Source organism: Tamandua tetradactyla, chromosome 2 (genome assembly GCF_023851605.1).
Source record: "Tamandua tetradactyla isolate mTamTet1 chromosome 2, mTamTet1.pri, whole genome shotgun sequence".
NCBI classification, from domain to species: Eukaryota; Metazoa; Chordata; class Mammalia; order Pilosa; family Myrmecophagidae; genus Tamandua; species Tamandua tetradactyla.
Window position 1 is genome coordinate 152,760,892 of NC_135328.1, and position 24,383 is coordinate 152,785,274.

The following is a 24,383-nucleotide window of genomic DNA, read 5'->3' on the forward strand; positions in this document are numbered from 1 at the left end:
AACCAATGCCATCCACAAAGACAAATGTCATTCTTGTTTGAAGCTAGCAGGCATTGGGCTTTGTTGCCATAGGAGCATTTTCCATAAGATTCAAAACACACCAGTTTCTTGTGGCTTTGCAAGAGAATTAACAGCTGAAAAGTACAAGAGGAATTAGAATAAAGATAAATGCTTCTGCTGTGTTTGCATCATTGTAGCTGCTAAAAATTATATGCTGCATTTAACAAACATATATGTAGTGCTTTCTATGTGCCAGGCACTCATCCAAGCACTGTACAAATATTAACTCAATTCTCATAACAACCACCCAAGGCAGGTACTACTATTATCCCCATTTTAGATGAGGAAATCAAGTCATAGAGAGGTTAAAAACCTTGCCTAAGATGACAGATCTCATAAGTGATTGAACATGCAATGTGGCCCCAAAGGCCTACCACACCATAATGTCTATGAAAAAAGTCTAAAATAGGGACACTTGCTTTATCAAACCACAGACTTCATGGGAAAGACTTATGAGAAGATAAATGTAAATGTTAAATAGAAATAATATATAGAAATAATTATATGTTATTAACTATGACTTTCTAATCATCAACATAGGGTCTACCATCTGAAAACGAGGATCAACTGACAAGCAATGCCAGAGGTAGGAAAAGGAATCCTAAGTATTTATCTCTTTTTTAGAGTAAAAGAAGGGGAAGAAATTGGCAATCTGGATAGTGAAGGTCTAAATTTGTTACAAGCATACTAAATCCTCAGATGAAAGATTTCCCCCACTGTTTTCACTGTCAAATTGGATCTTATTTCCTCATTATTTGAAAATTGTTCTTATATGGGGAACAAAAGTCTACATTGGGATTCTAAGTTCCAGCTCTAACATCTTCATCATCTGGTTGAACATCCCCCAACTCATATCTCCTGTTGATCTCAAACAGTGGTGCTGCCTGGGCTCTGCTTAAGCAGAGACAGCTCTATAAAACACAGAATGCCTTAGAGTGATCAATTTTCCCCTGGCCAGGTATTGAGAGAGTTCTGGGAATGAGGGGCATGCATCACTAAAACCTATAAAGTCCTGAAGGAACTGAGATGAGTTGGTCACACTACACTATGCACAGAACCATTTCTTCAACAGTGGTAATGGATTTATAGCCATTGATCTCTAGCCTCTATATTTAGCCCACTTGTGACAAGTGCCATCCATTTGTTATCAGCCTGGTTGGAACATAAGAAAGACCTAAAGAAGGACCACACTGCCAGTTCCATATGGTGTCATGTCACGCCATATCTAACAAAGCTCTTGAGCAGTAGATTTATGTATTCACTGCCATGGAAGCCCCTCAGTTAAAATGGAAGCAAGCAGGGATTCCTGCTGGGAATATACCATCCCACACACACTCTCTATCCATACAGCACCCCATAGCTGGCCATGAGGCATTGAGTAGACAGTGTACTTTTAAAAGAGCATCCCCTGGAAGAACTAGAAAATAGAGTAAACAAAACCCAAGGTGAGCAGAAGAAAGAAAATTACAAAGGTTAGAGTGGAGATCAATGAAATATAGAATAAAAAAAAGAGAGAGAGAAAAGTAACAAAACCAAAAGTTGGTTCTTTGAAAACATAAAAAAATAGACAAATGTTTAGCTAGACTGTCAAAGAAAAAAAGAGAGAGGATGCAAATAATTAAAATTAGAAATGAAAGGGTGACATTACTACTGAACCCACAGAAATAGAAAGGATTTTAAGAGGATACTATGCCAATTAATTAGATAGCCTCGATGAAGTGTACAAACTCCAAAAAAAACACACAAACTACCTACATTGACTCAAGAAGAAAAAGAAGATTTCAACAGACCAATAGCAAGTACAGAGAATGAATCAGGAATTAAAAACTTTCCAACAAAGAAAAGCCCAGGAACAGATGGTTTCACTGGTGGATTTTACCAAACATTCCAAGGAGAATTAACACCAATCCTGTTCAAATTCTTTCAAAAAACTGAAGAGGAGGGAACATTCTCTAACTCATTCTATGAAGCCAATATCACCCTCATACTAAAACCAGAAAAATATAATACAAGAAAAGAAAATTACAAACCAATATCCCTTGTACATACAGATACAAAAATCCTCAGCAAAATACTAGCAAACTGAATCCAACAGTACATTAAAAGAATTATTTACCATGATCAAATGGGTTTTATCCCAGGAATGCAAGGTTGGTTCAACATAAGAAAACCTATTGATTTCATATACCACATTAACAGAACCAAGAAAAATATATAATCATCTTAACTGATGTAGAAAAGGTGCTTGAAAAAATCCAGTTCCTCCTCTTGGTAGAAACACTTAAAACCTAGGTGAAGGAAAACTTCCTTAAAGGATATATCGCATTGAGGAAAAACCTACAGCTAATATTCTCAATGGTGAGAAACTGAAAACATTCCTCCGATGATCAGGAACAAGACAAGGATGCCCACTGTCGCCACTCTTATTCAACATTATACTGGAAGTTCTGGAGAGAGCAATTTGGTAAAATAAAGAAATAAAGGCATTAACCCATCTACTAGAATAAAAAAAATTGAAGAGACTAACCATATCAAGCACTGGTAAACATATGGAAGAAATGAATTTCTCATCCACTGCTGGCAGAATGTAAAATGGTATAATCTTTTTGAAAAACAGTTTGGCAATTTCTAATAAAATCAAACATGCACTACAATTTGATCTAGATATTCCACTATTAGACCTTTACTCAGGGGAAATTAAAGCATATGTTCAGACCCAGGTTCTATTCCTGGAGCCTGCCCATGCCAAAAAAAAAGAAAAAAGAAAGAAAGAAAATCATATGTTCATAAATATTTACTGAAACTTTATTTTTAATAATCCCAAACTGGAAACAACCCAAAATACAGCAAATTGATAGTTGGTTGGGGAAAGGGTGTGAGCAGTGAAGAGAATTTACAAAGGGCCATGAGGAAACTTTTTGAGTGGTGGATACTTTCATTATCTTAATTGTAGTGATAGTTTCATGGGTATATTAATATATCAAAATGTATCAAATGGTATGTTTAAATATGTGCAGTTTATGGTATGTGAATTAAACCTCAATAAAGTTTTTTTTTAAAATCTGAATATTCTGATGAAGTTTAAAGGCTAGTACTGAGACAATGCTCCAAATCTGATTATTTGCAACTATGTTAGAAAAGAAAATAGCCTCCAAGCATTAGTGATTATTATAGTCATCAGACTCTTTGTGTTTCTGTATATACTCATTCAAAGACCCAGTAATTCATGTCTAGGTTTTCCATCACCTGGGAACCTTAAAGGAGGCAGTGAATGTGCACTTTGCTCTACTAAATAGCTAAAGAAGGAAAGATTGGACCAAGAGGTAAATTGTAGGAAAGTTGGCCTGAAAAGTCAGAGGTCAAAGTTGGGGATGCTCTTTTATTTGTTAAAGAAGTTATGGGTACACAGAAAAATAATGCAGATGGTACAGAGTTCCCATACTCCCTTCACACATACAGTTTTCCATATTACTAATACCTTGCTTTAGTGTGGTTACCTTGGTTACAATTAAAGAGGAAATATTATTATAACTATATTATTAACTATAGCCCATAGTTTATATTAAGGTTCATTGTTTTTATTGAACAATTTTATGGTCTTATAAAATTTTTATTCTGGTGACATATATATATAGCCTAGAATTTCCCCCTTTAACCACATTCAAGTATATATTTAGTGGTGTTAACTGCATTCACAATGTTGTGCTATCATCACTACCATCCATCATCAAAATTTTTCCATCGGCCTAAAATGAAACTCCTATTAATCATTAACTCCCTATTCCCCACTCCCATTCCAGCCCCTGGTACCTGTATTCTAATTTCTGACTCTGAATTTGCTTAATCTAATTATGTCATAAAACTGAGATCCTACAAAACTTTTTCATTCATGTCTGACTTATTTCACTCACATGATGTCTTCAAATTCATTCACACTGTTGCATGCATCAGAACTTCAATCCTTTTTATGGTTGAATAATAGTTATTGTATGTATATATCATGTTTTGTTTATCCATTCATCTACCGATGGATGCTTGGGATGCTTCCATTTTTTGGCAATTGTGAATATGCACATATGTATTTGAGTCCCCGATGAATCAAGATTACCAGGAATTGCCAAAGTATCTTCCACAGCAGCTACATCATTTTATATTCCCATTAACAATTAATGAGTGTTCCTATTTCTCCACATCCTCTCCAACACTTGTAATTTTCTGTTTCTTTAACAGTAGCCATTCTAATAGATAAGAAATGCTATCTATTGTGGTTTTGACTTGAATTTCCTAAATCACGCAATGGAAGCTGACAAGTGCTACAAACCCAGCACTCCACTCTCTTTGCCCATTTACACTGTGTCCAGCCATGAAGTTAATGATGTTGACCATCTTTTCATGTGCTTTTTTGGTTATTTGTATATCATTGCAGAAATCTCTATTTAAGTTTTTGCCTATTTTTTAAATGGATTGTCTTTTTATTGTTGAGTTGTAGGATTTTTTTTTATATATTCTGGATATTAACTCTTAATGGATATGTGGTTTACAAGTACAAGAAGCCAAAATATAACCCACGAAGCCATAAATTTGGGTATGCATACAAAGACATAGGCTCCTGTCATTAAATATAAGTGGTATAAATAAGATTGGGCTCAAGAAGCCCCTGCAAGCACAATTAAATTCCATGAGGAAGTGGCCCAAATGCTCATCGTCTCCACCCTTACTACATTACCTTCTCTCTTTGAACCCATGCCTATGATCTCATAGGGAGTTCCCTATTGTCACTTGACTGAGGAACAGAAAATTAGGACCTGGTTTACAGATGGCTCTGCAGGATATACAGGTACCACCCAAAAGTGATAGCTGTGGCACCATATCTCTTTCTGGAACATTCCTGCAGAGCAACGATAAAGGAATTCTCCCAAGTGGGCAAAATTTGAGCAATAAGCCTGGTTGTTCATTATGCTTGAAAGTAGGAACAGGCAGAGGTACAACTGTATACTAATTCATGGGCTGTGGCAAATAGTTTGGTTGGATGATCAGGGACTTGGAAGGAACATGATTAGAAAACTGGTGACAAGAAGTCTGGGGAAGAGATATGCAGATAGGATTCTCTGAATTGGAAAAAATATGAAGATATTTGTGTCAAATGTGCATGCTTACCAAGGGGTGACCTTAGCAGAAGAGGATTTTAATAATCAAGTGTATAAGACGATCTGTTTTGGATACTAGTCAGCCTTTTCCCCTAGTGACTCCTGTTACTACCCAATGGGCTCATGAACAAAGTGACCATCATTATAGGGATGGAGGTTATGCATAGATGATGATTGTGCATGGGCCCAGGAACATGGATTTTCACAGCCAAGGTTGACCTGGCAAAACCTCGCTGAGTGCTCAATCTGCCAGCAGCAGAGACCTTCAATTGGTTCCTGATATGGCAGTATTAGCTGGGATGATCAGGCAGGTACCTAGTGGCAAGTTAAATGCGTTGAACCACTTCCATCATGGAAGGGGCAGCATTTTGTTCATCCTGGAATGGACACTTAAGCTGAACACAGATTTGCCTTCTCTGCATGCAAAGCTTTTGGCAAAACTGCCATCCATGGATTTATAAAATACCTCATCCATTAGCATGATATTCCATATAGCACTGCTTCTTAGTAAAGAACTAACTTCAAAGCAAATGAAGTGTGGCAATGGGGCTGTGCTCATGGAATTCATTGGTCTTACCACTTTCCCCATCATCCTGAGACCGCTGGCCTGATAGAACAGTGGAATGACCTTTTGAAGTCTCAATTCTTGCCAGTGAATAGAAATAAATGTCTTGCAGGGCTGTGACAGTACTCTCCAAGCGGCTGTATGTGCTCAAAACCAGTGTCCAAAATATGGTGCTATTTTTCCCACTGCCAGGATTCATGAATCAATTGGTAGAAATGGGAGTTGCATCACTCTCTATTACCCCTTGAGATTGAATCTACTACCAAAATGTTTGCTTCCTGTCCCCATGACCCTATGATCTGCTGGTGTAGAAGTCTTTGTTACAAAGGGAAGAATGTTTCTACCGGGAGGCACAACAATGATTCCATTGAACTGGAAAATAAGACTGCCACCCAGCCACATGGGGGTCCTCATGACTCTAAATCAGCAAGTAAAGAAGAGAGGTATGCACTGGCTGGAGTGATTACAAGGGGGGAATTGAATTGCTACTACACATTGAAGCTATGGAAGAGTAGGTCTGGAATACAGAACAGACCTTAGGGTCTCTCTGTATTGGAAAAATACAAGATGCAATTCAGATAGGATCACCAATGGCCCAGCCCCTTCAAGAATGAAGGTTTTAGTCATTCCACGAGGCAAAGAACCAAGACTAGCTGAGGTGCTTGCTGAGGGCAGAGGATATACGGACTGGGTAATGGAAGAAAGTAGTTATAAATATCAGATATAGCCATGTGACCAGCTGCAAAAACAAAGACTGCAATTTTTATGAGTATTTCTTTTTTATTTTATTATAAATGTGCATAAAATATTTTTGTTTTATTCCTTCTCTTATTCCTTTATCATATAGCATGTATTAATAGATGTATTAATAATCTTTAACTATTATATCACAAAATAAAAGGAGAAGAGTGAACATCACTCAAAGAATTTGCACCCTCTTCTGGGGAAAGGATGCATAAATATTTCATTGTACAAAGGACACTAGTATTGAGTTAGGTGGAAATATGATTTTGTTATTGTTTTATTTGGAGATTAAATATGGTTTAAAAAGATGTATATGGTTGCCAAATTGAGAAGGAGTTGAAAATAATGATTCATTTTTCATGTCAACCTGACTCACCTATAGTACCCAATTATTCAATCAAACACTAATCTAGGTGTTGCTATAAGTTATTTTGTAGATGTTGTCAACATCTACAATCAGTTGAGTTTAGGTAAAGGAGATTACCCTCAATAATATGGGTGGGCCTATCCAACCAGTTGAAAGGGGTTAAGAACAAAAACTGAGAAAATGGTGTCTCGGTAAATATCCTGTGCGTCCTTAAAAAGAATGTGTATCCTGCTGTTTGGGGATGGCACATTATATAAATGTGAAATAGGTGATTTGGTTGATAGTGTTGTTCAGGTCTTCTCTAGCTTCCCTAATTTTCTGTCTATCACTCTATATTACTGAGAGAGGTACTGAGAACTTGCAATTCAACAAATTTTTTCTTCATGTATTTTGAAGTCCTGTCATTAAATGCAAAAAGTTAGGAGTTCCATACGCTATTGATCATTTGACCCTCTTATCAGTATGAAATTGTCCTCTTTATCCTTGATAAAATTCTTTGCTCTAAAATGGACTTTGTCTGATATTAATTTAACCATACTGCATTTCTTTTGATTAGTGTCAGCATGGTATGTCTTTTTCCATTCTTTTACTTTAAATCTATTAATATCTTATATTTATAAAATGTGTTTCTTATAAGCAGCATATTATTGAGCCTTTTTATTTTTATCAATTCTAACAGCTCTGCCTTTTAATTTAGATCTTTAGACTATTTATGTGTAATGTTATTCCTTAAATAGTCAGGTTTAAATCTAACATCTTGCCATTTGTTTTCTATTTGAACTGTCTGTTCTTTGTTTTCTTTGTTCTTTCTCTTCACTTTTTATTAATTTTTATGATTCCATTTTGTTTTGTTTGATGATTTATTCAATATAATGTTTTTTATAGTAGCTGATTTTAGGTTTATATATATCTTTAATTTATCAATGTCTACCTTCAGGAAATATTATATCAAATCACATAGTAAATAAGAACCTTACAATAGTATGTTTCCATTTCTCCCTTTCCAAGTTCTGCTCTATTGTTATCATATATTTTGCTTCTACATATGTCATCAACCCAAAGCTACATTCTATTATTCCTAAATAGCCAATTGTCTTTTAAAGAAAATGAAATAATAGGAAAAAAAGTCTTTTGCATTTGCCCTTATAGTTACCATATAAGGTGTTCCTCATTTTTTAGTGTGGATTCATATTCTAATCTGACAGAATTTTACTTGTGCCTGAGGGATTTCCTTTAACATTTTATTGTAGTGTGGATCTGTAATTGGTGATTTATTTAGTTTTTATATGTCTGAAAGAATCCTTATTACACCCAGAATTTTGAAGGAAGTTTTCACTGAATAGTGTATTCTAGGTTAATATTTTCTTTTTCCTTTCAATACTTTAAAGATGTTGCTATGTTGTAGTCTCACATTGCTTCGAAGAAACTTGTGTCATCCTTGTTTCTCTGCTTACTACACATCTTTGCCTCTGACTGCTTTTAAGGTTTTACCTTTGTTGATAGTTTTGAGGAATTTTATTTTGATGTGCCTTGGTTTTCATCGTGTTTCTTATGTTTGTGGTTCCTTAGGATTCTCACATCTATGGATTTATAGTTTCTAGAAAATTTGAAAAAAATTCAGTGATTATTCCTTCAAATGCATTTTGCCTTTCTCCCTCCTTTGGGGGTCCTAATTACACATGTAATGGACTGCCTGAAGAAGTCTTGCAGGTTACTGATGCTTTGTTCTTTTTTTTTTTTTTTAGTATCATTTCTCTCCAATACATTTTGCAACGTACCTATTACTATATTTTTAAGTTCACTAATATTTTTTAGGTTTCATTCAAATATTTTTAGTTTTCATCTAAAAGTTCAACTTGTGCCTTTTTATATATTTCATGTCCCTTCTCAACATGGTAAATCTTCCCTTATTTTGGAACTATGTAATACTGCTAAATGACTGTTTTAGCATATCCTTCTCTAATAATTTTTACATCTGTGTCAGTTCTGAGTTGATTTTGATTGATTGATTGGGCTCTTCATTTAGTGTCATATTTCTGGTAATTTTGGATTGGATGCTGAACATTGGGTATTTTGCTTTGTGAGGGTGCTGGCTAATTTTGTATTCCTATAAAAATTCTTGACATTTGGCCTGCAATGTGGCTAAATTACTTAGAAACAGCTCCATTTTAAGTCTTTTTTTTAAAGAGTTGATAGTCAATATGACATAATCATTTAGACTAGGGTTAATTATTTCCACTATTGAAGCAAAACCCTCCTGAGTATTCTACCCAATGCCTAGGGTATATCAACATTTATGGACTGGCTGGTGGGAAAACATTGTTACCCACCCTAATACAAACTCCAGGTACTATTTCCTACATTATTTTTGGATGTTTCTTTACGCTGTCTTCTGTGTTTTTCTCACATGGATTCACTGATTAGTTTCTTCCTGAAAAATCAAGATGGATCTGGCTCAGTCTGAGCAAGATCATGGACAGATCCATGAAACTCCTCTCTAGCACTCTGTCCTTTGAGCTCTAGGTGCATTGGCATCACTGGATTCTCAGTTCCATCCTCTTTACTCAGTTTTTTCATCAGTCTCTACCTTGGCATCTCTTCCATGTAATATGACCTGGAATCTCTCTTTAAGACAGTAAAATGGGGCCATTATAGGTCTTACTTCATCTGTTTCATTTTTCTCATGAAATCAAGGATCACTGTGCTTGACTGTCTTTTACCCAATATCTTGCAAACCACTTTCCTAGATACTTTATCTTTTTTTTTTTTAGTTGCTTAATTAGGAGGGCAAATCAAGTCCCTGTTACTCAATCTTCACTGGAAGTGGGAGTCACTAGGCAAAGAAATTTCACTCTGGCAACAGCACAAACTAAAACCAAGGGTTGAGAAGTTGAATCTGGAAAGAGATCAATGTGTCTCCCAGTATTAAATTTTGAAGGTACATTATGCTATTACTATTTTAATTAATAGATATTACTTTTAGAGCAGTTTTAGGTGTACAGAAAAACTGAATGGAAAGTTCCCATATATCCCCTCTATCTTCATCCCACACCATCTCTCTCTCCATTTCCCTTATTGTTAACATCTTGCATTAGTGTGGTTCATTTGTAAAAATTGATGAGGAAATATTGATACATCATTATTAAAGTCTAGAGTTTACATTAGGGTTCACTCTGTTTGTATAGTTCTATAGATTTGATAAATATGTAATGCATTTTCCAGAATGTCATATATTTAGAATCATACAGTAGAGAGCCTTTTCAGATTACTTTTTTTAACTGAACAATATGCATTTAAGGTTTCTCAATGTCTTTTCATGGCTTGATAGCTCATTTAATTATTTCACTGAATAATATTACATAATATGGATGCACCACAGTTTTTTTATACATTCACTTATGGAATGACATGTTGTTTGCTTCCAAGTTTGGTCAATTATGAATAAAACTACTACAGACATTCATGCACTGGTTTTGTGTGAACATAGGTTTTCAAATCATTGGGGTTTATACCAAGGAACAAGATTGCTGGACTATATGATAAGACCATGTTCAGTGTGCCTATTTGAAAGTGTTGCATACCCCAGAAAAGCCATATCCTTTAATCCTGATGTAAGACTGTTGGATGGAAACCCTTTTGATTAGATTATCTCCACAGAGATGTGGGGCACTCCCAGTTGTGGAAGTGACTTTGTGATTAGATTATCTCTACGAAGATGTGGTTTGCCCAATTGTGGTTGTGGCCTTTGGTTAGATGGAGATGTGATCCCACCCATTCAAGGTGGGTTTTGATGAGTTTACTAGAGTCCTTTAAAAAGGGAAACATTTTGAAAAAAGCAAAAGAGCAGATGCAGACACCTGGAAAACAGCTGCTTCCGAGCTGACAGAGACACAGGTGTTTGTAGATTCTTGGAGTGTTGACAGAGAGAGCAGATGACTAGACATGGGTAGAGCCCAGCAAATGTCACCATGTGCCTTCCCATGAGATGCTAAGCAAACCAGAACCCAGAGTTTTTACCAGAGGAGCTAAGTGAATGCCCACCAACACTTAGAAAGGAACCACTGGCATCAAAAGCTGGAAGCAATGGAATTGGGAACAAGGACCAGCAGATGCCAGTCTCATGTGTTCTCGCTGACACAGGTGCTCTAGACAGCACCAGCCTTTCCTGAGTGAAAGTAACCTCTTTTTGGTGCCTTAATTTGGATTTTTCATGGCTATAGAACTGTAAACTTGAAACTTATTTAATTCCCTTGTTAAAAGCCCTTCCATTTCTGGTCTATTACATTCCAGTAGCTTTGACAAGCTAAAACAGATTTTGGTACTGGAGAACTAAGGTCCTGCTGTGCTGTGCAAATACCAAATACATTGGGACAGATTTTTTTTTGTATGCTATATGGTGGTCACATTTCATTCTTTTTCCATGTTACTATCTTGTTATTGCAGCACTATTTTTTAAATTAATTTTTTGGTGGGTGAGTGCATAGGCTAGGAATCAAACCCGGGTCTCTCACATGGCAGGTGAAAATTTTACCACTGGACAACCCTTGCATCCCTGGAAGAGATTTTTAAATGGATCAGTGGAAGATTCTGGAAGGGTTGTGAGGAACTTGAGTCAGAAAGGCTAGACTGTTTTGAAGAGACTGTTGGTAGAAATGTAGGCTCTAAGGATACTTCTAATAAGGCTTTAGAAGAAATGAGGAATGTGTCATTGCAAACTGGAAGGAAAGTGTTCTTTTTGTATGGAAGGAATAATTTGAGAGTGATGAACTTGGATATTTAGGAGAAAAAATTTCCAAAATAAATGTAGAAAATGCAGTCTGGCTGCTCCTTGCAGCTTATAGTAAAATTTGACAGGGAAGAGATAGGAACTGAACTCTCAGTACAAAGAAACCAGAAACTGATGGTCTGGAAAATTCTGAGCTTCCAGGAAGTGAGATCCCAGTGAACAGGGTCCCAAGTGAGTATTTAATGAGGCATGGAAACAGCCAGCCATTACAGGACTAGTGAGGATTCGAGATGTAATTATCCAGAAAGTATATATGGAAAGTCCAATTGTCTGGTGGGTATGATCCCAGTATGCTGCACAGAAAACCAACAACAATGTTGTGGGATCTGTATAAACAAAACCACTGCCAGTCTGGACTTACAGGGATGGAAAAAGGACATATTGAAGGGAAAATGGCTCCAGAGGCAGAACCATGAAAGCTAGGGTCTGGAGCCAGGAAATCTTGGGCCAGGAAAGTAAATCAAGCTATACATGTGGAAACAGTGAGTGGACCTTCTGCTGCATTGCTCAGGAAGAGTTTTGATATCCCCAGGCCTCAAGGAAGGTGGAATGCATAAATGAGGGGTTGGGGGAAAGCCTGGCTGCTACCCCATTGTTCTGAAGGGGTTGAGCATATGCCCTGGAGATGGTAGAGATCTGGAGTGCTGCTCTGAAGCTTGGAGAGAGAGTTGCTGAGAGAAAGGCAGTCCCATCAAAGTGCCCCAGTGTTGCAATGCACCCCAGCATTTGGAGACAGAGCAAAGCTGCTGCGTAGGACCTTGGAAATGGTGGGACTGCCAAGGATAAGTGACTCTCAGACTCTGAAATTGGATGGAGTTTGCCCTGCAGGTTTTTGGAACTCTTTGGGTACAGTGACCCCTATTTACCTTTTGATTTCTCCCAATGGCAATGGAAACATGCATCCTATGACTGTCTCTCATTTGTATATGGGCAGCAAATAACTTATTCTGTATTTCGAAGGTCCAGAGCCAGAGGAGAATTTTTTCCTTAGAATGGACCATGCCTGTAGCTGAATTTGATGAGGTTTTGTGCTGTTTGGGACTTTGCATTGCATTTGTATGGATATTGGAATTGTTTTAAGGCTTTTGTGATATTGTGATGGCATGAATGTATTTTGTATATGGATACAACAGAACTTTTTAGGGTGAAAATGTGCTAGTTTTAAAGTGTTGCATACCCCAGAAAAGCCATGTCCTTTAAGCCTGATTCAGTATTGTAGGGTGGAAACCCTTTTGACTACATTATCTGCACTCCATGTTGTGGTACTCCCAGGTATGGGAGTGACCTTGTGATTAGATTATCACCATGAAGATATGGTGTGCTCAACTGCAGTTGTGACCTTTTCATTAGATGGAGATATGACTCTACCCATTCAAGGTGGGTCTTGATTAGTTTACTGGAGTCCTTTAAAAAGGGAAACATTTTGAAAAAAAAAAACAGCAGAGCAGATACTTGGAAACAGCTGCTTCAGAACTGACAGAGACACAGATGTTTGTAGATGCTTGGAGTGTCAACATAGAGAGCAGATGCCTAGACATGGGTAGGGCCCAGTAGATGTCACCATGCACCTTCCCATGAGATGATAAACAAGATGGAACCCAGGGTTGTGTTCCAGAGGAACTAAGGAAGTGCCCACTGATGCTCAGAGAGGAAATCACTGACATCAGATGCTGGAAGAAATGAATCTAGGAACCAGGAACAGTATATGCCAGCCACATGCTTTCCCAACTGACAGAGATGTTCCAGATGGCATCAATCTTTCTTGATTGAAGCTGACCTCTTATTGGTGCCTTAATTTGGACATTTTCATGGCCTCAGAATGGTAAATTTGCAACTTATGTAATTCCCTTTTAAAAAGCCATTCCATTTCTAATATATTGCATTCTAGAAGCTTTAACAAATTAAAACATTGAACTTTGTAAGAAACTGCCAAACTGTCTTCCAAAGAAGCTGTACTATTTGGTATTTCCACCAGCAATATGAATGGAAGTTTCTTTTGCTTCCTATTCCTACCAGCATTTTGTGTTGTCAGTGTTTTTTATTTTAGTCATTCTTACAGATTTGTAGTGGCATTTTATTGTTTTAATTTGCAATTTTCTACTGACATATGATGTTGAGCTTTACTTTCATATGCTTATTTGCCATTTGTGTATCTTCATTTGTGAAGTGTCTCTTCAGATCTTTTGCCCATATTTTAATTGAGTTGTTTCATTCTTATTGAATTTTAAGAATTCCCACAAATCTTTTTAAGATATGTGCTTTGCAAATGTCAGCCTGTGGCTTATCTTTTCATTTTCATGATGATGTCTTTCACAGAGCAGAAATTTTAAATTTTAATGGAGTTCAATTTAATACCACCAAAAGCACAATGGATAAAAGAAAAAATTGTTACGTTGAACCCCATTTGTGATACCCAAGTACTGGTCAATTCTTAGCAATGATTTTTTTCATTCTTACTTTTATTTTGAGATAGTTTCACATATACAGGACATTTGAAAAAATAATAAATAAAAATAACAAAACACTGATAGAAAAAACAACACGCCTCCTGCCCAGATACCCAGATCAGATCCATCAATTATAACATTTTGCCACATTTTCTGTAGCAGTCCATCCAATCATCCATCCATCCATTTACATATTTTCCAACTATTTTAGAGTAGTTTGCATACATCATGCTCCCTTAACATTTACATTTCTTGAAACAAATATATTCACTTCTTCTTTGAGGAAATGTCTATTCAAGTCCTTTGTGTATTTTTGAGTTTTGTCTTTCAATTGTTGAGTTGTAGGAGCTCTTTATTGCAGACATTATCACACTGAGGATTTTTTTTTTTTTGGTTTGCTGTATGGTGGGGTCACATTTTGTTAATTTTCCATGTCAGTATCCCATTATTAGAGCACCATTTGTTGAATTTCTTTTGTTTGATTGTTTGTTTGATTTTTGTTTGTTTTTTGGGAAGTGCATGGACTGGGAATTGAACTCAGGTTTCCTGCATGGTAAGCAGGAATTCTACCACTGAACTACCCTTGCACCCCCCAACTTTTTAATCTACAGTTCCTTAATGCCTAATGAAGCTGAGCAACCTTTAATGGGCTTCTGGCCATCCATGTATCTTCTATTAGGAAGTGTCTCTTCAAATCTTTTGCCCACTTTTTAAATTGGTTTGTTTGTTTTTATTATAGGATCGTGAGAATTCTTTTTCTATTCTATGTGCCAGTTTGAAAGGATTTATGTTCCCTAGAAAAGCCATGTTTCAATCCTAATCCATCATGTGGAGGTAGCGGTTTCTTTGAAGAGAGACACAGAGTCCACCAGCCAGCAACCTTTGGAGATGAAGAAGGAGAATGCCCTTGGGGGAGCTTCATGAAGCACGAAGCCTGGAGAAGAAGCTAGTAGACATTGCCATGTTTGCTATGTGCCTTTCCAGTTGAGAGAGAAACCCTGAATTTCATCAGCCTTTCTTGAGTGAAGGTAACCTCTTGTTGGTGCCTTAATTCGGATGTTTTTATAGACTTGCTTTAATTGGAACATTTTTGCAGCCTTAGAACTGTAAACTAGCAACTTATTAAATTCTCCTTTTTAAAAAGTCATTCTATTTCTGATATATTACATTCTGGCAGCTAGCAAGCATTTTTTAATCCAATATATGCTTTGCAATGTTTTTTCCAGTCTGAGGCTTGTCTTTTCATTCTCTTAACAATGTTTTGCAAAGAGTAGACATTTTTAATTTTGATGAAATTCAGATTTACTATTAGTTGATTGTGGATTGTGCCTTTAATGTCATATCTAAAACATTTTTGCCTAATCCAAGTTACTAAAATTTCTATTTTTTCCACTAAAATTTTTATACTTTTCCTCTTTAATTTTAGGTTTATAATTGATACATTATTTTTGTAATTGTTGTGATTTATGGATTATAAGTTATTTTTTGTTGTTTGTTTATGGATATCCAATTGTTATAGTTCCACTTATTAAAAAAACTATCCTTTCTCCATTGAATGACTTCTACATCTTTGTCAAAAATAAGTTGTGCACACAGGAAGCCAAGAATGGGAATGAGGTGCTGTAATTCTGTATAACTTAATGTAATGCCCAGAATATGTTGAGCACATAATCAAAAAGTATTGGCAAAGGTGCTTGAGGGATGGGAGAAAAATGTGGAACTATTACACTCTACCACCAGGGCAATCCCTGATACTGTCTTAAACATAAGGGATCCCCGAGTCACCAGGCCAAGTCCTTTGATCTTGAGGGTTGATCTTGTGAAGCTTATTTATGCAGTGGAGAAACTAAGTCTAGTTATATTTATGCCTAAGACCAGAGGACTTCTTTTGTTACTCAGATGTGGTCTCTCTCTCTCTAAGCTCAGCCCTGTAAGTGAAATCATTTCCCCTTTATGTGGGACATGACATCCAGGGGTGAAAATTTTCCTGGCAATGTGGGATATGACTCCCAGGAATGAACCTGGCCCTGGCACTGTGGAATTGGCAATGCCTTCCTGACAAAAATGGAGTAAAAAAGGGTAAGGAATAAGATATCAGTGGCTGAGAGAGTTCAAATACAGTTGAGAGGCTACTCTGGAGGCTACTCTTATGCAAGCTTCAGTTAGACATTGCTATTTACCATGGCTTACCAACCCCCAACCAAAACCATACTTCCAACCCTAAAGAACACCTAAGGTGTTATCTGAGATTCTACAAAGTTTACATGCACTATCACTACTTTTCAGAAACTTACAACCTCCAGATGGATACCCAGGCCAGATAAGTCCTAAAAACCAGAGGAACCAGCCTCTCCATGAACATCAACTAATTCCATCCTCCATACTATTGACATCTCTTTCCAACATGAAAAAGTTAGAATGGGCGTAGCCCAAATATCCTTAAAGATTGAAAGAAAGATTAAAGGAGAAGGTGGAGTTATAACAAAGAAGATAGGATTGAACAAATGAGTATGACTGCTGAATCATTATACTGATATTTCTTTTAGTCTCCAGTGTCTTGGAGCAGCTAGAAGTAAAATTGTGGAATTGTAACCCATACAAAATTCTAAAATTTGTTCTACAACTAACTGTTGCAATGTGTTTTGAAATTTATTGCTTTTTTTATATATGTGTTATTCTTCATAATAACAAAAATGAAAAGAGAAAAACCAAGTTGTTCGTATATATGTGGGAGTATTTCTGGACTTTCTATCTTGTTCTATTGATCTATTTGTCTACTGTTACAACGACACCATGTTATCTTGATAATAGTATTGTTCTAGCTTGCAAAAGCTGCCAGGAATGTGATATACCAGACACCGAATGGCTTTTAAAAAGGAGTATTTATTGGGCGGGTCATTGTGGCTCAGCAGGCAAGAATGGTCACCTGCCATGCCAGAGGACCAGGGTTTGATTCCCAGGGCCTGCCCATGTAAAAAAAAAAAAAAAGGAGTATTCATTAAGTTGCAAGTTTACAGTTCTAAGGCTATGAAAATGTCCAAATTAAGGCAAGCCTATAAAAGGGTTCAAGTTAAGCATTCAAGGAAAGACATCTTGGTTCAAGTAGGTCAGTGATGTTCAGGATTTCTCTCTCAGCTGGAAAGCCAGATGGCAACATCTGTTAGCTTTTTCTCCAGTCTTCTTCAATGATTTCTTCGGGGGCATTTTCTTTCTTCCTCTCCAACAAGTCTCTGGCTGTGTGGGCTCTATTAGCTCTGTTGTTTCTTTAGGCTCTGTATTTTCTGACTCTCTTCAAAATGTTTCCTCTTTTAAAAGATTCCAGTAAACTAATCAAGACCCACCTGGAATGGGTCACATCTCCATCTAATCAAAGGTCACACCCACAATTAGGTGGGTGATTCACCAGTGAAGCCTTCTGGATCTGAAGTTTACATTGTAGGAAGCTTTATAACCATAGATTCAATTTCTTAATTAGACAATTCAATTTCTAATTAGAATAGAATTCGATGAAAAATCCCTGTATTTTCATCTCAAAAGAATGAGAAAAAGCATGTATCAAGTTTGACATCTATTCATAATAAAGACTCTCAGTTTTCTAGGAATAGAAGGAAATTTCTTCAACATGATAAAGGTGTCTATAAAAACCTACAGCTAACATTATACTTAGTGGTAAAAGACTGGATGCTTTTTTTACCAAGATCATAGAAATGTAAGAGTGTTTGCCTACTCCTTTTTGTGAATTTTGGTAGTTGGAATTATTCCAGAAGTGTGTCCATTTCTTCTAAATCGTCAAATTTATTAGTGTAGATTGTTCAGAATAGACCTTCATTACTCTTTAATATCTGTAGAATATATACCAATGTCATTTTCTTCATTTATGATATTGGTCATTTGTATTTTTTCTTTTCTTTCTGATCATTCTAGTTAAGTTTGATCAATTTACTGATTATAAAAGAACCACATCTTGGTGGTGTTGATTTTATTTGTTTTCTTTAAATCATAATCAGTTGTCTATTTTGGTGCAGTTTCAGATTTACCAAAAAATGAGCACAGAGTTCCCATATTTCCTCTCTCCTCCTTGATACAGTATCCCTATTAGCAACATCCCCCATTAATGTGGTATATTTATTACAATTAATGAACTAAGTAATACATTATTGCAACCTAATGTCCATAGTCTAGAGTTCACTTTTACATTGTACAGTTCTATGGATTTTCGCGAATGCATAATATCACATATCTACCATTTCAGCATCACACAGAATATTTTCCCTGCCTAAAAATCTTCTGTGTTCCATCTATACAGCACTCTTCCTTTCCACCTGAAATCCTGGAAACCAATACTTGTTTTATCACCTCTAGAGAATTGCCTTCTCCAGAAGTTCATATATTTAAGATAATACAGTATTTTAGTCTTTTCAGGCTGACTGCTTTTTCTTAGAAATATACATTTTAGGTTCTTCCATTTCCTTTTTTTTTCAAAGAGAGAAAGAGGCATGTGTAAGAGAGGAGATAGCCTAGCAGAGCAAAATCTGTCTCCCTGAGTTTAGCTGGTTCAAGGTTTTTAAGGCTTTTAGCAAGGGGAGATTATTTTAAATAGCAAGTTCAAAGCAGAAAAGGAAGCAATGTTATTATCATTTCAATAGGAGAACATAAGTTGAAAGCAGGGGAGGCAGAGCTATTACTTCAATACTAAAGGTGTAAGCTGAAAAGAAGGGAGACAATAGTAGAGTCTAGCTGTACTATTTACTAATGTCTGGTGCTGAAGCTAGTTAATGGCTGGTTTCAAATTCTTCATTAGCATTAGCCCTGAAAGAAAATGACCAGATAAAAGGAGTAACAGCTCTTTCTGTCACAAAGGCACAGGATAAGGGCTTTTACAATCATTTCAGATATCATGGCAGCTAAATTATAGTTTAGGGATTTCAGGTATTCCCCTCTGTCTACTCCAATATCCCAGAAAGTAAAAAGGAATATGATTCAGTAATCAAAATCATCCCTTAAATCCTAATTTCTCAGTTACAATTTCTCCCTCTCATTTGATAATTATCTCTCAATCTTGAGGGATGCTTGGGCAATGACTCTCTGCTTGAAAGCTGAAAAAAGGTGCTGTCATTAGGGGCAAAAGAATGAAACAAAGAAACCAGTTGTTCTTTGAGAGTCCAGCATTTCTGGGTTTCAGAACCTCTCTGGCATTGGAACAATCTGGAGGTTTTAAGTCTCTGAAAAACAAACTTAATTAGTCAAATTTTCTAGAGTCCAGGATATCTTTCAGGATTTCCAGGAATACTGTTGGTTGTGGTTTGCCATATTGTGGCAGTCTGTAATATCTGGATGAAACATGCATGATAATGACCTCCAGAATGAGCTCTCAACTCGATTTGAAATCTCTTAGCCATTGAATCTCTATTTTCTTTTCCCTCTTTTGGTCAACTAATCCACAATGCCAGGGCTAGGCTCATCTTTGGAACTTAGGTCCCACAATACCAGGGCCGGTTATGTCCCACAATGCCAAGGCCAAGCTTATACCCCTGAAAAATTAGGTGCCATGTAGGGGGGAAGGTCAAAGGTTGGTTTGGAGAGAGATCACATTTGAGCAACAGCAGAGATTTTCTGGAGATGACTCAGGCACTAATTCTATTAGATTCAGTTTGCTATTACAGAAGTAAGTTTCATAAGGGCAAGCCTCAACATTGAGGTCTTGGCCTATCAAATTGAAAGCCCCTCTTGCTTAAGAAAATGTCAGGAATTCCCCAGGTGAGGAAGATTAATAGTTCTATTTTTCCCAGTCCCTTAAAGGACTTGGCAAACACTCCTCATTTTCTGTCAAAGATACTCTAAAATGCATTATGGTATAGCATTAACTTGTACAAAATATTAAGATTTTATTCCTTATTCTAGGGTCTATATAAAATAAAACTGAATTAGGTTGTTTAAATTAACTGGCTAGACAGATTAAATTAGATAGCATGCTATAGAAAATTTAAATTTTGGACAAAATAAACATTTTTCCTTTTGTCTCATACAAAAATTGAAGTTTTAAAATACAGATTTTATATATATATATGTTTAACCATGTATATTGATATACCTTAGTTTTAACCAGATCAGTTTCATCATATCTTTAATCAGAGTTCGATCTTTTTCAGTATTTTTTTAAGTTGCTTTATGGACCCATACTGAATTTCAGAGCTGGCGAACCAAATCTGAGTCTCAGGTGTTACATAAACAAAGTTCCAGGGAGCAACTAGGCTATGCAAAGAGTAAGGCACCTCAGAATTAGAGATAACATTTAAGGTTTACAATCTAAGATCTAATTTTTATAAACATTTGTAAATGAAGCTACTTTCATAAATAAGAACATTAGACAGCTGTTTTATATTAACAAACTATAATAGAGGTTTTGTTCTGTTTCACTTTTACAAATTTACCTGAGTTAAGTTAATTAACAGGTAAAAATATAATTTATATATTTGTCCTGCTTCTCTTAAAGTCTTTCCTTGTTAAGATGAAGTGCTGACCTATAGTTGACTACATATACCTTTAGAGAAGTAGGAAAGCAAAGCAGTGCAATTGGAAAATTTGACTGTTTCTATTATCTGTAGCTTTTTAAAGAATAACTAAAATTATGACTAACACCATACCACTGTTCAACATCATACAGATTAATATAAGGATATACACAGACAAGTGAGAAGAGTGTCAAATTTTTAGGAATTTTATACAAGCACTAAATATATGAATATTTTATTCTTACAAATTTAACCAGCAACATGATAGAAAATCTCTTTTAACCACTGTAATACTTCCCAAATACTTCCTCTGCAATAGGCTAAACTATTTTAGCATCTTACTTATACAAGGTGAAAGAACAAATTATTTGTAAGTTTTCCCTTAATAGTGAGAAGACTTGTCTTCTAAGATAAAGATAAGGCAAACATAAACATTAACAAGGTTTTATTCTTAGGTAAGGTCTTTGTTTTCTAGACAGAGTACTCCAATGATTAGGAAAAACTTTTTTGAAAACTTTACATTAAGAGCAGATTAACAATCCACATTATTTTCACTGGGAGAAAACTAAACTTTAGTTTTATATAAATACCCAGCTTGGCATAAAAGCTTTCTGTTTTTGAAATACATGATAAACAGACATTAAATTTTGGTCAGCACTGATTATGACAGACAAAATTCACTTTCATAAACTGCTTCCTTGCAATTCTCTACATTCATTCAGAGCTTATAGTCAATAATGACTACAACAAAAAAATTCACCTCCTCTAACTCTCTACTACTTTCTGTATCCATTCAGGGCTTGTAGTCAGCAATGACTAGAACAGAAAAAAAACATTTCATTAATCTTTCTATCATCATCGTCCATATCCATTTTACCTATAGTTTTTAATTATCTAGACTGCACATAATCAGAAATAAATTTGATAATAAATTCACAAAGCTTTTAAACCTGCATAATTTATTCTGATAACAGTATTCATGAAGGGGAGAAGAGACAGAGATCCTATGAAATAATGGAAGAAGGAAGAAATTAATGCTTGGGTTTGGAACACAGTCTTGCATCTGTATACTGTACAGTTAGCAACACAGAAATGATTACTTTATAATATACCTAAAATCTCTCAGTCTGATCCAGCACTGCTTTCAAAGGTCAGAAAAGTCCAAGTTTGAAACATAATCAGCTTTTCAATATTAAGGGATTTATTTCCAGAAAAACACTCAAAATTTCCACAACATTATTCTCAAGCACTAAATAATACTAGGGATATGTTAGTTTACAGAATTAAGTTATGGCTTCTATAAACTACTTCAGAGTTCTATTTATTTAAATGCTACTTTCTTATTTAAAAGTCTTACAAGTCTCATTTCTTCTATGAGATCTTCTTAGGTCATCCTTGATCTATCTGCTTTTTAAGTTTTCCATCATTTTTACTCTTTCATTATGACTCTTAGACTATGCCCTGAGACAAGTATATTCTAACTAGAACATAAACTCTTTGAAGCTAAGACTTCTGTTTTTTCTATTCATGACAATATTTGTTAACAGCAATATACTGATTGATATTAACAGAGTCACTACAAATTCAAATTCTCAAAGTGACAAGTGGCCAAGAACCAAAAGCCATATTCTTTGAAATCTAGGTAATCAAGATGATTTAAAAATCCACTTAGATTTCTTACTAAACTTAACTGATTTCTTAAATGAATATGTGTGAAGCATTAGCATGCTCTTATTTTATTATACTTTATGTAAGTATTATTATTATCAAGTACATTGCTCCATTCATGTAACCTAACCTGTCCAAATTAGGTTATTTTTAAGAAGAATATTGAGAATATACTTATAACTCAAGCTTATTTAATTAGTAAGCATGTATAAGTTTAGGGAAAACATACCCAAGCAGAATAAAATTGCATGTGTTCAATTCAAAATTTATCATAAAATTCCTTTTATTGGACATTGAAAAAATCTGTTTGCTTTCATAATGTCTTAAAATTACAAGCAATTTTAAAGGTACACTGACTATTATTTCTGGTAAATATATTGCCATTGTCTAATTTCTTCCAGGTCTAGATCCAGGAAAACTCTTCCATATCACCCAAAGACCTTTCACTTTACTTGGGAAATTTGATAATTAGATTTTACTCAATTAATACTATCCCAAGGCTATTTATATTTTAATAATGGTCTGATTACTGCAGTTACCATTGCAAAGGTATTGGAAAAGCAATATTAATAAACATAGCCTATTCTGTAGCATTTTTAAATGCTTACTATTTCTAATCTCCAGGCCCAGTAAAAAAAGAATTCTACACCACATCTCCCCCATCTTTCTGTGCCTAGCCCTCTCCCCATAACTGAACTTCTAATACTTCCAATATAACCCAATATTTGCAGAACTAAATGTTCCAAAAATTCAAGTGCTCATAATCTAGGTAGCCTTTAGTAAACAGGACCAGTTTAATATTGTTAGTTAAATTTAAAAAGCTACAATTTTATTCTTTTTAGGTATGCTCTTCCTAAATTTATACAGATTTACAGATTAAATTAGCTGGCATTATATCTACTAGATGAAAAATGTAGCTGTGCATTTAGCCAAATGAGTTATTATTCTGATAAATTTTATTTCAAGAGTTATTGTGTTTTGTAGGATATCACTTGAAGACAATTTTTGAGATCTCTTTTAAGTTATGCAAGATGTGTTTTTGTGAAGGAAAAGGACCACGTAGAATGAGAAACAAAAAAAGTGAAGGACAAAACCTGAATGGATATAGAAAGTTGCAGAAGGTTTGTGGAAATGAATTTTATTCATTTTAGTCACAGCTGATTAAAATTTGATAGGCAGCTTATTTACAACATTTTCTTAAAGAACTTTCATATCAAAGAGTATATTCATGCAAAATTAGAATTTGGTTTTCTGTGTCAAAATAATGAAATTTCTTGGATTATTGGTCTGCTAGAGGTGAGAGGTTAAAAAGGTTTTTCTTAGCCATCTAAGTACTCTCCCTAGAAGGCAAAGATTCTATGTCATATCAAAATAATATCCTTATTGATATTTATATTGACCATACCATCCTTTATTAATAGAACAAGTCTTCTCACTTTTAAAGGAAATAAGTTTTTGTTTCCATTTTTACAATCACATTACTTCATGTATTTTAAAATCTTTGTCACTTTGGTTAAGCAGGCAACTAATTGCTGATTATCAGTGACCTATGCTTCTATTTTGCTAAATGTTCAAACTCCTGACAGTTTTTGATGTTTTGTTTTCCCAAATGAATCCTAAAGGATATCTTTTTTTAATTTCAAAATGTCTTTGGAATTTTCCAGAAGGCCCCTGCAAAAACACAAAAATCTGTTCTTTCACCTTATAGAAAGAGAGGTGTTCAAAATAGGTGCTCTGAACTGATATGAGTTGCATGGGAAATGCTGTCAAATTAAAAGGGATTTTTGAATCTTCAATTGGTTAAATTTGTCTATTAGACAATACTATAATGTTACCAGTCATAATTTTACTTATTCTTTTAAAATGCTACAAGCCACATAAACAAGCAAATCTTTGTTTTACTCTGGTACTTCTCTGAAAGTGTTTGCAATCAGCTACAGGTCAGAGCTTTATCTTCAGTGAAAAAGAGGGACAAGATATAAATGAGAAGCAAAGTGACCATATAAACCATGTTCCACCTGTCAATTAACTAAATGCTGGTAAAACTGTAAAGGTAGAACCAGGTCAAATACCTTGACCAAAAGGGC

At 35.4% G+C, this 24,383-nt stretch overlaps 1 non-coding gene across 1 annotated transcript; it reads right to left on the reverse strand.

The window, feature by feature from the left end:
* Positions 1 to 14,632: 14,632 nt before the first annotated feature.
* On the reverse strand, positions 14,633 to 14,703 carry TRNAG-ACC (transfer RNA glycine (anticodon ACC)). Its single transcript has one exon. It is a non-coding gene; the product is annotated as a tRNA-Gly (tRNA).
* Positions 14,704 to 24,383: the final 9,680 nt, after the last annotated feature.